A 13,032-nucleotide genomic window follows, 5' to 3' on the forward strand; every position below is an offset into this window, starting at 1 on the left:
GAGGAAGGGTCTCTCGTTTATTTTTCAATAAACAAAATGTTGTCAAAAGGAATTCCCTTTACTCCAAAGTCTTGCTGATTGAATTACATGGATCTTTTTTGTTGTTGTTTATTTAATAGCACTATTCAAGAGTATCTGAAACTATATCAGTATTCATTTAGTCTTTGGCATCTTTGGGATTCAAAGGAAATTCATTCTCTTCCCATGTCTAACTTGTACTCTCCCGGTGTTAGGGATCAACCACAGCATGTTTTACAGTCTTCATCTATATCCCTCTGGAAATTCAGAACTTTGACCACCTACTGTTTGTGCAGAGGAGATCAGAGGAGGCACTTGTCTCACATCTGATAGCTAAACCAGACACGTGGGTCTGGTAAACAGAAGCAGGTGGAACCCAAAAGAAGACAAATTGACACGTCTAACAAATGTAAGAAGGCCATTGTTTTCCCTGGGCATGGCTTTTTGGGAGAGCTCAGAGTTAAGTAGCAGTTGACATGACAGAAATGGCAAGAACACAGTGGAGTAGAAAGGTCTGCTGTCCCTGAGGCAAAGCCGGGTAATTCTTTCTTGGAAAGAGTGGGCATTACAATTGATTACTGGCGCAGTGGGCAGGCATCCATGAAAAGCTCATAATCCGTTGCTGGTGATGTGGAGGCGAGTTGGGGGGGGCGGCGCGGTGGGAGATGATGATGATGATGATGATGACGACGACGATGTGGATGGAACCTGTACCAATTTTGATGCTTTGCACATCCATTGAATTTTGGTGCCCTCTCATAGTAGAAGGGAAAGTTATTTGATCTAGGTGTGGTCCACAAGGTGATTGTAAATGCTCATGTACTTGTGTAGTTGAATTGGTGGTAACTTATTTTTAGAAGTCCTCTAAGAAGCCAACCATCCAACCACAAAATTTCCAGTGGGAAATGAGAAGCAGATTGCTGAAGAGAACCTTGCTGCTTGCCGTCTGTACACATGCAGTACGGCACTGGGTGCTGGTTGTTCCTCCAGTACAATGGCTAATCTCTGGCCTGTTCCACCAAAGCGTGTGAGCCAGGCTGGCATTGGGCTCCAAACTGCAGAGCCTTGCATATTTTGTTTTTGTCTGTTTGTTCATTTTGTGTCTGCCAGTCTAACTGGTTGACGTGTGAAGCAGTGTGAAGAATGAGGGCTAACCGCAGTGCTTCCCAAAGAATTTTTAAAATTGCTCTTTCCCTTGAATCCTATTGTTTGTACTATGCACAAACTCTGTGTGACATTTAGATTTGGGGGAGAACAATTGAATAAAATTTTTCTCAGTCAGTTTGAGGTCACAGACCAAGGGTTTTTCTCTTTTCTTCTGAGATCCCCACTTATTGAAATACTTAGACTCTTTTTTTTTTTTTTTTTTGAGACGGAGTCTTGCTTTTTCGCCCAGGCTGGAGTGCAGTGGCATGATCTCAGCTGACTGTAACCTCCGCCTCCCGGGTTCAGGCAATTCTCCTGCATCAGCCACCCAAGTAGCTGGGACTACAGGTGCAGGCTACCATGCCCAGCTAATTTTTGTATTTTTAGTTGAGACAGGGTTTCACCATGTTGGCCAGGCTGGTCTCGATCTCTTGACCTTGTGATCCACCTGCCTCGGCCTCCCGACGTGCTGGGATTACAGGCGTGAGCCACCGTGCCCGGCAATACGTGGACTCTTTAAAGGATCATTTAACTAGTATATTTATTAGGAGGCAGTAGAATGTACTGTGGTGATTAAGAGCTTGAATTTGGGCTGAAATTCTGGCTCTGCAACTTCCATGCAACCCCATGAAAGTCACTTAGCTACTTTATTCTTCAGCATTTTCAGCTATAAAATGGGGGTAATTATATTCCTACCTCATTGACTTATTGTTAAAAACTCAATGTTAAGTACTCAAATTCTTGCTAATATTTATTGGACAATTTGATTGATCAAGGCACAAAGTATATACAGAAAAGTAGATGAAGTTCACCCCATGAAAGAGTTTACTACAGTGTTGTTGAGGAAATACGCATGTGAGACACAACCAACTGCCTGGGAACTCAAAGTGAGACAGGTTTTATTAGAGTTCAGAGGAGAGAAAGATCACTCCTATGTAGGAGGCACACAGAATTAATAAAGCTAGAAGAAACAATAGAAAGGGAAAGGTGTCTTAACTGGGAGGGAAGGACCACAAGAACAAAGGCTCAAAGCTACGTCCAACATATCTCTACTGCTTTGTTGAGTGGTTGACCAGTGAAGACTGCTGGTAGCAGGCAGATGGGTCCAGAATGTATAAAATGGACTGGATATAGAAGATCCTCCTCCTTTTTCTCTCTACTTATTTTTCCTCTAATGTGATGACTGCTACCTGCTCCCATGACATTTTGCTCAAATGGTCTTGAAACTCACAAGGATAAGAATATCCCTCCAGTCTATACAAAAGGGAGAAACAGGATTGATAAGGAAGGAAGAACATGCTTATCTATAAATCCACAATCTGATGGAAGAACTATTCTGCAGAACATTTGGTGAGGTTAAAAGAAAAAGGAAAGCAGTCCATCATTTGATTGTTGTAGGAACCTTCTACTAGCCAAACAAATGGAGGCTGAGGCTGATCTGTTGATACTAGGCAAATGGCAAAACTGGAAAAGGCAATAGGAGGTGACCATCTCAGGTTCTGCTGGCTGAGTAATTGGGCTAAAAACACCCTAGTACCTTTCGGCCTATTTTTGTCACTTTTCAGAATACAACAAATAAATTGCTATATTGGATTTAACACCAACCATTAAGAAAGAATGACTTCATGGCATGGAAGATGGAGGAGCCTTTGATGACAGTGGTCCTGATCTCTTGGAAGTTTTTTTTAACAAACTTTTTATATGAGAACATGTTTAGATTTAGAGCACTATTACAAATGTAGTGAGAGAATTCTTATATACCTCATACCAGTTTCCCCTATCTTTATCTTATATTAGTACATACATTTGCCACAATTCATTAACTAATTTTGATATACTACTGTTAATATTTTATTCAGATTTGCTGTTTTCCCCTAATGTCTTTTTTTTTTTTTTTTTTTTGGTGGTTGTTCTTGTTCCAGGATCCCATCTGGAATACCACGTTATATTTGTCATTAGATTTGTCATGTCTGCTTAGGCTCCTCTTGGTTATAAGTTGATCTCCTCTTGATCTCAGCTCACTGAAACCTCTGACTCCCGGGTTCAAGCTATTCTCGTGCCTTAGCCTCCCAAGTAGCTGGGATTACAGGCATGTGCTACCACGCCCAGCTAATGTTTTGTATTTTTAGTAGAGATGGGGTTTAGCCATGTTGGCCAAGCTGGTCTCGAACTCCTGGACTCAAGTGATCCGCTTGCCTCAGCCTCCCAAGGTGCTGGGATTACAGGCATGAGCCACCGTGCCCGGCCACAAATAGATATTTTAAATATGACAATAATATGTGCTTTGGAGAAAGGTAAAGCAGGATAAGGGAGTAGGGGGTTCTGAGGTGGAATGATGGGACTGTTATTTATATACAGCAGTTGAAGAAAGCCCCATTGCTAAGGTGCATTTGAGCAGAGACAGGGAGGAAACAAGGGAATGAGCCATGCGCATACCACTAGGAAGAGTATTTCAGGCAGAGGGAGCAAACGATGCAAAAGCCTGAAGCAGGAGTGGCTTGGAACACTCCAGGAATAGCAGGTTGGTCCATGAGCCTGGAGCAGGGTCAGCCAGGTAATGAGATGGAGTGAGTGAGGACAAACACAAGTTTGGGCAGGTGGTGTCTGGGATGGAATCACGGAAAGCGCGTGTGAGTGGCTGTCGTGGGAGCTGTGTACTGCTGTGGAGTTGGGCTATAGAAGTCCTTGTGGGGACTTGGTCTTTTTCTTTGAGGAGAGAGGAGCTATTGGAGGCTTTTGAGCAGAGGAATAGGGTCATCTGATTTCATATTTGAAAAGGACCACTCTGGTCACTCTGAATGTTGCAGAAGTAGAAAGACCAGTTAAAAAGTCTTTTACTCTACTAGTATATTTTATCTTAATCTATTAATCTTGATCTATTTGTATGCATATTTCACATGTGGTAATTGTGTACATACAGTTTTGCCATCTGTGTATTTTAACATTTTTTTTCTGTTGCTCTGTAGTCCTCAGGTTTATAACATTCAGTGGCTGCATAATAGTTTGTGTATTAGTCTCCTACTGCTGCTGTAAAAACTTACCACAAATGGAATGGCATAAAAGGATACAAATTTATTATCTCACAGTTCTGGAGGTCAGAGTCCTAAAATCAAGGTGTTGGCAGAGCTGCACTCCTTCTGGAGGCTCCAGGGAGAATCCATTTCCTTGCTTCTTCCATCTTTTAGAATCCACCCTCACTCCTTGACTCATGGCCCCTCACTCCATCTTTACAGCCAGCAGCATCTTCAAACCTCACCTCTGCTTCAGTCACCACTTCTCCTATTCTGAACCTCCTGTCTCCCACTTCTACACACTTTTGTGATTACTTTGGGTCCATTTGGATAATCTCCCCATTTTGAGGCACTTAATTTAATTACATCTCGAAGATTCCTTTTACCATGTAAAGTAGTATATTCACAAGTTCTGGGGATTAGGATGTGGACATCTTTGGGGACATTATTCAGCCTACCACAGCTGATGTTTTGTAGTTTACTTAACCATTTCCATTGTTGAATACTTAGAAGGCATCCAGTTTGGGGCCATTTTGATATTCCTATAATTCCTATATTTATATACTTTGACCTTCTTTTCTTTCAGATTGTGTCTCTTAAGATAAATATCCAAGTTTAGGTTTCCTGGAACAAAGAGCATGAACATCTTATGTATTTGCTTCCAAATACAGTTAAATTATTGGTAAATATATAAGGATGTCCATTTCCCTACAACCTCACCAGGTTTGCTTTCTGTCAATTAAAGGTGTGTTTCCAGTTTGTTACAAAATGACATTTTATTGGTGTGTTTATTTTATTTCCTTGCTGGCTAGGTTGAACCTTTTTGGAGTGTGCATGGCGGCATATGTCATTTGTATTTTGAGAATAGTGTTATGTTTATTTTGCTTTTTAGTTGTATCTGGAGCTAGAAGAATGGGGACAGGATTAGACTATTGCTTAAGTAAGGGCATAAGGCTAGCATGAATAGATGACGTATGCAGAACTATGTTGCTTTCAATTCTCCATCAAAGGAAGTGATTTCCAAAATTAAAAGGGTGTTACTAAAAGGGATTTGGATGACAATGAAAGAAAATCCAGGTAATTTGAATGCATTTACCTCTCTGGGGCACACTGGATTGTATCTCAGGGTTAGCAGGGTTGAAGGAGTTAGCAGGCATCATCTTTGAGCCATTGCTGGTGATTGTTGAGTGAACTTGGAGAGTGGCAGAGGTTCCAGAAGACCAGAGATATGCAAATGTTGTTCTATATAGCTTTTGACAAAGTTGAATTCCTAAAACTTTCAATGTGTGAAATGCACCCTTGCAAAATTTCTGAACTATCATCATATAAATTATTTAGGAGTCCAGAGAAGAGATTGCATTGATCGTTAGGAACCAGCATAAATCTACTAATGCGTAGTGACCAATTGTCACATTTTCTTTTATAAAAGTGGCTTCTATATTGGAAGATAATGCCAAAGACATCAAAGCATTTGACAAATATCTCTCGCTGGTCTCCTTACGCACATAATAGAGAGATGTTGGAGGATGACAGCATAATGCAATAAATTGATAGCTGATTCTATTCATATGCCATAACATAGGTAATGACTGAGTGTTTGTCAGCCTAGAAAGAGGTTTCTAGTGGCAGGTATTTAGGGTTTTCTTGGCCCCAAACTGAAGAAGGATCCTTAGAACTTGGATAGAAATCTGAAAAATTCATATTTATGTGGCTGATGAAGTAAACCTATAGAATAAATCTTCATAATATGAACTATGAAAATAGGCCAACACCAACTAGGTACATTTAACAGAAATAATGAGAACTTCTAAAATTGAGGCTGTATTTATAATTGAAACAACAGTTGATTTTCTTTATTTTTGGCCGTCTTGAATTTCACCAATTAAAAATAAAAACAGTAACACTTGTATAGTGAAAATGACTTTTTAAGGTTAATTCATGTGTGGTAGGAGAATGCTGGGTCCACCTACATATGGTTGCTATGAGAGCATGCTATAATAAAGAATTGCTGGACTGAGAGGAAAAGATGTGAGTACTGTTCCTGTCACCACCATAAACTAGTTGTCATCTTGGGCCAGCAGTTGGCATCACCTTCCTTGGATCTGCGTATTCTCATCTGAAAGCTGGAGATGACAAGGGGTGGGGTGAAGTTAATCACTTTGCTCCATTCCGGCTCTCATGTGATATCAGGCAGTACAACTTGATTCTCATGTTCCTTGGCGAGTTTGGCCAAATTTCTAGACTTTTAAATGGACACTTCCAGATATTTCTAGCTTAAACAGACCCTTTCGGGCCCTCTCTGAGAAGGGGCCCCTTTTCTTTTAATCTGCAAGTTCCTTCAGATCACCCTTCTTCAGGATCATATTAAACTATCCACATTTTCAACGCTTCAATCCAAGTTTCAAACAGTGTACTTGAGCCCACTTTGATCTCAGGAAGGCCAACATTTTTTTTTTCTTTTTTTTGGGCTCAGGCCCACGCCTCAACATTTCTGGATGAGCCTATACCCTCTTCTTCACCGGCCAAAAAAGTTCTCCATGGCTTTACCATGGGGTCCAGCCTTCAGTTTCTTCATTCTCCGTCAGCCGACCCTGAACAATCCTGGCCACCGTCAGCATTTGATCATCGACTGTTTCTCTAGCTTCCTCCCCAGCACCACTATTTTGATTCTGCTGTAATCTTTATGACCATTTAATTTTGAATTTTTAAACTTCATATTTTATTTTCCTATTTCATATCTTCACATTATCATTTGTAAAGGAGTTTAAAATATTTCATGTGCCTCAATTTACTCTTGCTTAGTCTGATTTTCCCCTCTTATCAGTCCTCAAATATCATCAACTCTTTGTTTTCTGCTCTTATGGGACACAACATTTGTACATCTTCATACAATCTAGCCTTTGGCTTCTTTTGTCTATATACTTAGATTAACCTCTCAGAGTTGGAGATCTTTGACTGAGGGATATAGTAGTATAGTTCTTGATCCATTTTGGGTACCTTTATTTTGACTGACAAAGACAAGAGGCCACGTTAGCACATTATATTCTTTCCTTAAAACTTTAAAATATTTAAGAAGGCAGCATTTATATTTAAACATAAATTTCAGCCTCCTTCTTGGGGCTTCCCTTAATACCAAAGTAATTTTGGTTGGAGGAATGTTTTGCAGCCTGTGATATCTCAGATTGCAACACTTCTCAGCCTGCTGTTTCCTGCGCTTCTCCTCCAGCTCCTTCCACTGAGAATTCTCCCCAGGCAGCATTTTCACGCTTTCAGTGCTCATTTCAGGCACTCTCTGCTCTGCTGTGCCTATGCATGCTTGAGGCTTTGCCCTAAACTCATGTGACCTGCATAGCTAATTTCAGGTTCTCAGTCTAGGCTTACTACTGCTGAACCCAAGAGACTGACGTATTGCCCAGACTCCTGCACGCTGTCTGCCAGCCACAGGTACATTCTGGGGTCATGTATTATGCTCCTGGTTAGCACATTGGGCAGGGAACAAGCTACCCATTGTGGCTGTGACCAGGTGTAGAGTCTCTGCTTATCTGAGAAACAGTTCTTTGACCTCACTACCTGTGGCCAGTCCTTCCTGCTACTGTGTCCTTGATCAGCCAGCTCCCCACCCTTTGCCTAGAAAGCATTCCCAATCCCTACCAGTAAGATAAAGGGAGCAAAACAGAAAGCCAATTCTGTGTGGCCCAAGGCTCTGCTATATATGTGTTTGCATCCAGTGTCTGAATTTTCTCCCTGAAGAAATGGAAGATCTTGGGACGGATCTTTTGGTAAGATTTAGATGTTGCGTAGCTCCTAACAAGGCTTTATAAATAGAAGTACTTAAAGCCTTTAGGACATGGATACTTTCAGAAAGTGTTTTTAGTTTATCTGATTTCTATACATGTTTTTGGGCTGACTAAATGTTAAGTAGTTCTAATACAGTATGATACAATGGGTCTCTACAGTCTCTTGGGGTCAGTGGAAGTTAAGTGGCTGTTATATGTGTAGTTCACAACAGTAGAAGACAGAAGTAACCTATGTCTTCTCCATAATCACAGAGATACCTAGCATAAGGACTAAGGTGCCTTTTAATACATTTTTATCGTGAAGCTCTCTGATAGTGGTCTTCTATGCAATGCGGGAGTTCCAACTTCATAACTAGCACTCTGGTTCAGTAGCTCTGACGAAATCACTGGGGCTCCTTTAGCAACTGAATTGTTTGCATGTCATAAAATTATGATATGCTTCAAAGGCAAATATTTATTTAGTGAGAAATATAGGTGTGCACAGTAAGGCTTGTGCCTTCCTCATGGCGTATTTCCTTATGAAGTTCATTAATCTCTGACTCTAGGCAACGTGATATAATGGGAGTGGCACAGACCATAAATGTCACAAGATCTGAGCTCAAGCCATGGTGTAGCTAGTTATCCCCGAGTTGGAAGACTTCAGGCTCAGAAGCCACTTGGTGTGTCAGAGGTCTTTTACCTACAAACCTGAGAGGGACTGGGGGAAGTTTTAGATCAGGTCATTTCTAAGAAGTCTTTTAGCTTTAAAATCTCAAATTAGTATTTCTAAATGCCATTTTACCCACTTTTATATAATTACTTGCCCATTTAACCAAACTTAGAAAATTAAGAAAAAATATATCTACTCTTTCATCTCGAACACAGATAAAATCATTGTTCATGTTCTGGAGTATTAGCTTCCTTTTTTCTGAGCAGATATATCTAAGAATGCCTAAAACAGTGTGTGTACATACATTTCAAAAATTGGAATCACATATTTTTTCATAAATTGATTTTTGTTTCATTTAACATTATCCCATGTCATCTGAGTAGAACTTAGAGTTTTTATCCAAAACTAGATTTCATTGGTCACTTTTGCAGTTTCTTTGGAATTTTCCATATCGAAGGCAGTGTTATGCACTCTCCAAACTAAGCACCCTTGGCTTCTGAATGTGCTGTAAGTGCAGTCAGTTGATTCCATTCCAGAGAACAAGCAGTAGAAATATCCCAGAGCACTCTGCCTTCTTGCTGTCACTGCGTGGGTAGAGACTGCCATGGCCAGGGGTCAAGGTGGAGGATGAGGGGTGACCCCTAAAAAATGATATTAGCATGTGACCAAACAGTGTCTCAAATCGTCTCGAAAGCCCACCAATCCATTGTGGAATGACCTCTACAAATAGTTTTGCTTCTGCGCAACCAGGTGAGATGGGGCTGACTCTAAGCAAAGAGATAGAGAAGGGAAACTTGGTAACCAAGACTTTTCTTTCTGTTCTCTGCCTCCCTTCTCCACGCCTCACCTCTTCCTCTCTTTGGCATTTCTCTTCACCCTCTCTAGCCCCCCAGTTATCACTTTCTCCTCCATGGTCCCGTTACATTTGTTCATGCTGCTGATAGAGTCCTTATCACGTATTAGTAATTGGAAGATTTGGGTGGTAGTTGTTGGGGGTGGGGAGAACCAGGGTAGGTTATCATGGCCCTACTCATAAGAAGTTTATGTCTCCTCACTTCTATATGAGTTTCAGAATTGGAAGATAATCTTAGCTGAGGTTAGAAGAACATGTGAAGCTGAAATATTACTGAATATTTAAAAATTATTTTCCACTATTACTTGTTTCCTTGCATGTGGTTTCAATGACATTATGGGTTACATTGGTTTTGGTGGCCTTGCTTAGAATTTCAACATCAGAGAGCCTATATTAAGAAATCTTACATTTAGTGGGAAGTTTTACTACATCACTAGATGTACTATAAGGTCATCTAGTTTCTGATTCTAAAGTTCTATGATTTGTAGCACTGTTTCCATGGGAAAGTGCATTCCAAGTTCTAAACAGCTGAGTTTTGGATCTCAGCTCCTTTGAGAGTTGTGGACCAGTCAGACACAAAATTATCTTTAAATATACAGATAGGGGTATGTAATTTGCGTTGTATGTAGAACTAACCACCATTTGAGCCCTTATTATGTGTCAAGGGCTATAATAAGAGCCTTCATACATTCACTTATTCCCCTCTTCACCATGATTGTTTGAGGTAGGCATTATTATTTCCATTTTACAGATGAGGAAGCCAAGGCCCAGCAGAGCTGAGATATGACTGCAGAGCCGTCCAACCCCAGTCCTGTGACCTTTCTCTGGTGCCTGATACCTCTCAGCATTTGAGGGCCTTTTCTCTTTCTGCTTCATCTCTAAAGGTCCTTCTAGGAGAGAGGTGAAAGGTAATTCTTTTGAAAATACCTATTTTAAAGCAGTATTATTCCCTTCGAGAGACCCATTGATTCCCTTTGATGGAGCCCAATACCATGCTGGATCTTTGCTGTTTCTGAGTGGTGTGAATGGGCAGCTGATGTGGGTGGCCTCAGGAGCCTGTAGAAAGAGGTGCCCCAGGAAAATCTTTTACACAAAAGAACACTACAGCATCTGACTGCAAGATTCAAATAAACACACTCAAAATGGTCTGTAGAGAATAGAGTGGTCAACAATGATGGATAGTAGGTCTCTCTTTTTTTAAAAACAAATTTAATTATAGTATTCACACAAATCTAACTGAAAATATGAGCCAGAATGTTCATTTGTTCACTCACTCAGCAGCTATCAGACTTTGAATGAACCCACATATGTACCAGATTTTGTACTAGGCCCTAGGAGGGTACAAAAGTGGATGAAACATAGTCCCTGCTTCAAGGAGCTCAGAACCTAGTGGGGAGCAGGCCTAGAAACCTTCAGATCCTCTGCTGTGCATTTTTAAAATAGCCCAAATACCAAAACTTTTTTTTTTTTTTTTTTTTGTCGAAACAGGGTTGTTGCTCTGTCTCCCAGGCTAGAGTGGCACAACTATAGCTCACTTCAGCCTTGACCTACCAGGTTCAAGCAATCCTCCTGCCTCAGCCTCCTGAGTAGCTGGGACTACATTTCCATGCCACCATGCCTGGCTAATTTTTTATTCCAGTATAAAGTTGGGGTTTCGCTATGTGCCCAGTCTGGTTTCAAACTCCTGGGCTCAAGTGATCATCCTGCCTCAGCCTCCCAAACTGTTGGGATTACAGGCACGAGGCAGGCTTGGCCCAAAATGTCTTTTAATGTCAGTTTTGAATGAGCTTTCATAAGAACAGTGCATATGTGTGAGGAGAAATCCCTTTCACATGGTGTAGATTTGGTAAGCAATATTTCCAATATCAGAAAGACTTGGTCAGTGTATGTTGATTTGCTAAAACCCACTGGCATATAAGGATGCTGTGGCTGTTGACTTTTCACATTTGCTTAACCAAAGTGCCAGTTTATTGAAGATGAGTTCTGTGTCATGTTTTACTGCCCTGCATGTTAAGATTTGCTTTTCATGACACTAAGACAATGGGAGATTGAATGGGCGGAGTTAAAGAGGCCCCTGTCCTTCTATTGATTCTCCTTGGGTTTCCTGCTGAGTATGGGTTGAGGCTCTGGCCTTCTCAACTGGGTGCCAGATGAATGTACCGGGAATCCTGTTAGGGTGACATCTAAGAAGAAGACTCATAAAGCACAACATTGGGAACTCAATCAGAGCTTGTTTCAGGAGGATCAGAGCTGAGCTTAGTGGGGGTTCTTGGTGATAGGGATTCCTTCCTGAAACACATTTGTCTTCCTGGAAAAGGAGGAAGGTGTAAGAACGAGAACCACTGATGTATGCAGGAGGTCCGTAGCCTCAGTTGCCATAGATACTGAAGGCTCTGCATGGCCTGGCCAAGGATGGATAGTGTTACAAGGTGGACCCACAAACCACAGTGATCTTCATCCTCAAGCTGGGGCATGCTGGGCCCCATTTTTGGAAAGTACATTTTCCACGAGATGTGCTAACACAATGGGGTTCTATGTATAATCTGCCTTGAACAAATAGGTTTCATGGGAGGCCACGAAAAAACAACTTCATCAAGTCTCCCACTCTCCCATTAAAATTTATTCAGTGGAAAGCATGTCCCCTTTTTTTTGGATGAAAACATATCACGTGGCTATTCTGATTCCTCATATATAATAAAAAGCCCCACTTTAATTTGCCAGATATTTAAAATGTCTAGTATCATGGGATAGTTAAAGCTTCCAACTTCATTCATATTTATAACTGCTCCCCTTCCCCTGGCTAGGGCCTGTTGCAGGGAGAGGGGGCTGTGGTTGGAGGCTTTTTCTCTTGCTTACTCAGTAGCTATGACTTCTGGACTGGGGTAAGGGGCTGGGTGGGGAACAGGAAGGAGTGTAGGAAAGCTTTTACTGGGCAGGCGGTATCATAGGAGAGCTCTTTTTGTGTTGTGGGTGTTTAGAGTTGATTCTTTCTCTTGTGGGGCCCTTTTGTGGGTTCTTTGGAGATACCCTCTCACCTTGTCTCTGGGGGCCTCTCACCTCCAGTTTCCTTGGTGGGGCTGCTGCACTCTCTTCAGCCTAATTGCAGACTGTTTCCACAGTCTCTAGAAAGCCCACCAATCCATTCGTACTCCTGTCTGCTGGGTTCTATTGCTGTCCAGGTGGCCCTTGTTGGGAAGACCCTAATATATAGCCCTGTACATATGCTCATGGTGTGGTCCATGGGAAACACTCACACTTCCTTTGTTCCCACCAACTGGGAGAGGGCAGGCTGCTCCCAGGGCAACTGTCATTTCCTTTGGCTTGTCCGTCAGCATCCAGCCATCTCTCCAGTTCTTCAGATTTCTTAGGCAGAAGTCCCAAACAAGGTCACAGTGCCTTCCACATCGTAAGAGCCTCATGCTCTCCAGGTCGTCCTGTTGAGCCCCCTCACGAGGCTGGAAAGGGGAGAAGCAGGGAGGGGCAGGTACTCTTATCTCTTCCTAAGCTTAGTCCTTTAGGCTAGGACCAGACTGGACTGCAGCCTGCTTGCTTCAATCA

General features: G+C 41.7%; 1 protein-coding gene across 12 annotated transcripts in view; it reads left to right on the forward strand.

Moving 5' to 3' along the window:
• PIP5K1B (phosphatidylinositol-4-phosphate 5-kinase type 1 beta) overlaps window positions 1-13,032 on the forward strand; it is a 303,947-nt gene that overhangs the window by 26,923 nt on the left and 263,992 nt on the right. For 7 of the 12 annotated variants that reach the window (XM_055350749.2, XM_019034009.4, XM_055350741.2 and 4 more), the window contains exon 2: window positions 10,226-10,382. The exons of 3 other annotated variants lie outside the window; for them this stretch is intronic. The gene's annotated coding sequence lies outside the window, so the exon portion shown is untranslated. Of the gene's footprint in view, window positions 1-10,005; window positions 10,080-10,225; window positions 10,383-13,032 lie in introns of those variants that run through there. 2 more of the 12 variants (XM_055350747.2, XM_055350745.2) reach the window with 2 other exon arrangements.

The sequence above is a fragment of the Gorilla gorilla genome, chromosome 13 (genome assembly GCF_029281585.2).
Source record: "Gorilla gorilla gorilla isolate KB3781 chromosome 13, NHGRI_mGorGor1-v2.1_pri, whole genome shotgun sequence".
NCBI lineage: Eukaryota > Metazoa > Chordata > Mammalia > Primates > Hominidae > Gorilla > Gorilla gorilla.